The 4,184-nt window shown below is 34.9% G+C and overlaps 1 pseudogene; it reads right to left on the reverse strand.

Annotated features, from left to right (window-relative positions):
• Positions 1–1,982: 1,982 nt before the first annotated feature.
• LOC145167350 (berberine bridge enzyme-like 8 pseudogene) lies at positions 1,983–3,959 on the reverse strand (annotated as a pseudogene).
• Between the last annotated feature and the right edge of the window lie 225 nt (positions 3,960–4,184).

Genomic DNA, 4,184 nt, shown 5'->3' on the forward strand with positions numbered 1-4,184 from the left:
ACGAAATGAACAAATCAAATCATACGGAATACAAAAACGAGCAAGAAAACTCGAAATGAAACACTCGAAACGAGCAACGTCGTGTCTGCTACAACTCACCTCCAAAAACAAAAAACGAAGATGATCAACCAAGCTCTAATACCATGTAAACTTACAACACATAGAACGACTAGGGTTTCGTATTATTATCAAATGAGAAGTACAAAATACAATGAAAGGAAAAGACATAATATATAGATTAGCTAATTAAGGTTTTCTAGCTAATAGGCCAATATAAAACCCAATACAAAATAAAGCCCGAAATCTTATTAGCTTAGTCAGAGAACAAAAAAAATAGTGTGACTGTTAGTCAAACAAACACATAGTAGCACACACAATATATATACACAAGATCGCATAGAGACATGCCCACTCAAATTATAGTTTATGCTATAATTTATTAAATACGGTGAAATCCACATCAATAATGATAAAAAACAAACTAAAGTAACATCATTTTTCATCTTTTAAGAACAACCATTCATTTTTCAAATAAAAATCTCAATTTAACAACAAACCCCAATAATTCGATAGTAATAAACGTAGAACATGATAGTTTCAAGAGAAAAAAAAACCTCATGCCTTCAATCTCATCGGTCGCTAAAAATGTATAATTGAAGATTATCTAATTAAACAATACACTGCAGTATCATCAAACAATGCAATAAATTAGAAAATGTCATTAAGGTGTTTCATCAAACATTTCGTATGCATCTAAATTTACAAGCATTTGTTCAACAAGCATGCTTATTCAAATAAACCTAGGTGGAGTGATAACCTAGGTGGAATGATAGAAATTGATAGAGAAAGAATACAAGGATAAAAGACTTTGTTGAGTTGACCTCCTGTACAAGAATACCAACTAAACCCATCAGTGACTATCCTCGCATCACATAGTCTGGACATCAAAACAAATGTCTTTAGATTGAATTAAAAGAAGTTTCGCTAAATTTTTTTTGAGGGTTACCAATTGTAACCTTAAAACCTATTATCTGGCTTCTTAATTCATAATGTATTTTTGTGAGTGAGAGAGCGTGAAGGAACCTAGAGTCCATGAAATGAAGAAGACATGATTTCAAGATTGTTGGAAGTCTTAGGAGGATAAAACCGCAAATTGAGTACCAAGTTCCGAGATCATGAAGCACGAACACGCTTCTAGGATTTTATGAGATTTTTAGAGAGGATGAAGAGAAGATAGTAGGGTTATTGGTGAAGGTTGGTGGTGTTATCGTGCATGGAGAATAAGCCAATCAAGTCATTTTCTCTTCCATTTTATTTTTTTCTCTCACTACCTCTTAACATGTAACTTAGGAACATCATTTTCTATATGATGTTAAGGTGGTGTTAAGGTTGATGTGACATTTAAATTGGTGTTATAACATTGACTTATACCCAATACTCTAAGTTTCCAACAATATATGTAATTTAATTTGAACCAAAGAAAGTTGTTGGTTATAACACCGAAGGGTCGAAAGGTAATTTCACTTTGTGACATAAGATAGATTCTTTTGTTAGATAGGAACAAAACCGTGCTAAATATATTTATAAAGAATATGGTTGCTACTTTATGATAATTATAAAAAACCACTTAATTATAAAATATTTTTTTTGAACCACAAATACAAATATATATTAAACTAATCATAAATTATAAAATACTTAATACAGCTTAATTATAGGACACGGAAGCAAAACTTTATTTCATATTTCATTCTAATAGTATTCTATTCATCATTTTGAAGTAGTGTTATTTGAGATATCTTGTGCATAAAATAATCGAAGTGTTCAAATGTTCAAGATATCTTGTGCATAAAATAATAAAGTGTTCAAATGTTCCAGATATCTTGTGCATAAAATAATCGACATAAGTTTCCATACGTTTTCTCAAAAATAGAAAATCGAAATCCAGAAACACATCATATAATTTTCCATGTATAAAATACTAGTCAAAATTAGATCATTCATTATATATATACTAATTTACAAGTACAAGATGAACAGTTCTTTACTGTGATTGGTGGGTTTTTTTTACTGTTTTTTCTTTTGTGGATTTACATTTGAATTTTTTTGGAAAATCTTTCTTCATTACTCAGCTTCCAATGGCACCGATTCTTTAGACCAATGGGGATTTGATTGCTGTCACAGTTATCATCTAAATTTGGATATCCTGACCTTGAAAAAGCGATACTCTTACAAAAACAATAAAACGCAATAAAGCAAAAGTCAAGCGATATTTAATGCACAAGTAGTTAGAATAATTTCCATTAAGATGACAAAGTTGGTATACTTTGCTCATTCCTAAAGAAATTTGTAGGATCAACCCTCGTCTTCACCATCGTTAGCCTCTTGTAATTCGTCTCTTTGAAATACTTGTGCCCATAAACCATTCCTTCAACGTAAGCATTCTTGCCATGGTTGTTGACACCAATGTCCAAATCCCTGTAGTTCAGAAATGCTTCCCTGGGGTTCATAGAAACAAAAGGAGTCATGTAATCATACATCATCCTTGTGAAGTTCAAGTACCGATCCGCTGCTTCAACGCCAAGTTCATCCCAGGTTACATAGTATTGGATCTTCGCTATATTCCCTGATCGATGCGGGAAAGGCTTTGCAAATTCTGAAATTTCGCTCATTCTTCCGCCATAAGGGTTGAAAATCAACATTTGATTTTCAAGTTCTTTCATCTTTTCGAATATATATTTGAATCCTTCTTTTGAAATAGGGTTTTTTACGTAATCAGATTTGACCTTGAATGGGTTGATACCTTGTGCTGTACGGCTTAGAAGAGCTGTTGTCGGAGTACCCATGGGGAAGTTTGTGTAGAAAAGCACAGACTCGATCCAACTCATTTCAATACAGTCTGAAATTTGTACCCCTAGTTCTGGGAAATCTTTGTTCAGGAGGGTAACAAGAGCTGTCGAGTTTCCAAGGTACAGAGTTGGAAAAATACCACCGATTGTCCTTTCGCCATTTGTGTTTATTACTTGTAAGATCATTCGAAGGAAAAGGTCATTATCCAGCTTATTGGCAACTTGTATCCACCTGTCGGCGATGGTGCTGAGGTTCTGTTCTGATGTTCTTTGGATGTTAAAGACTGTCACAACCGTTGGAACACGAACCAGTTTGATCTTGAACGCTAGAACCACACCAAAACTGACACCACCACCACCTGTGATGGCCCAAAAAAGATCTTCACCCATGGATTTCCGATTCAGAATTTTACCGTTCACGTTGATTAATTGTGCATCAACAATATTGTCAACCGAAAGGCCATATTTTCTCATCAAGTTACCATAACCACCACCACTAAAATGGCCACCAACTCCAACAGTAGGGCAAATTCCAGCGGGAAAAGCATGCGTGTTGCTTTTCTCTGCAATTCGGTAGTACACTTCACCAAGAGTCGCACCAGTTTGGACCCATGCAGTTTCATCTTCAATATTTACCCTTATGGATCGTAAGTTAAACGTGTCAACAACGAAGAAGGGTTGGTTTAAATAGGATATATAGGATAGCCCTTCATAATCATGGCCTCCGCTTCTGGTTTTCATTAGCAGGCGGTGTGTTTTGGCGCACACAACAGCAGCTTGAATGTGTGAAGGATGTAAGGCAGTGATGATTACGATGGGTTTGGGCGTGGTGGATTCATTGAAGCGAAGGTTACGGATGTAAGCTTGCAAGACAGATGGAAATGAAGAGTTACGGGGAGTGTAAAGTTGTCCACTGATCGGAAAACCAGGGTCGGCTTGGTTGTTTAGACATTGGGTGAACCGATCTGTAATTGATGTCGAAGTTTCTGAGGATTGGGTACAGAGTAAGACAACGAGGAGAGGAAAAATGAAGATTTGAATGTTGAAAGAAGAGGTGATTGCCATTTTTGTGATATTACAATGCATGGTTGAGACATGCAATTTATACACAAACTAATGTCAACCTTCTAATCTAGCCCATACTCCCTCCAAAGTCTAATAATATCCCGAATTTGTAAAACTTTTCTGTATCTTTGAATAATTCTTTAAGTATAGGTTTATAATGACACGCATGAGATATAAATAATAGCTCCAAAATAATATATGAAAATAAGAGGCAACTAATAATGTAACGTTGAGAATAGTCCAGCAAATAAAATCAACATGTGGATAAGA

The sequence above is a fragment of the Lactuca virosa genome, chromosome 3 (assembly GCF_052849685.1).
Source record: "Lactuca virosa cultivar CGN04683 chromosome 3, Lactuca_virosa_CGN04683_v6, whole genome shotgun sequence".
In the NCBI taxonomy this organism is placed as follows: domain Eukaryota; kingdom Viridiplantae; phylum Streptophyta; class Magnoliopsida; order Asterales; family Asteraceae; genus Lactuca; species Lactuca virosa.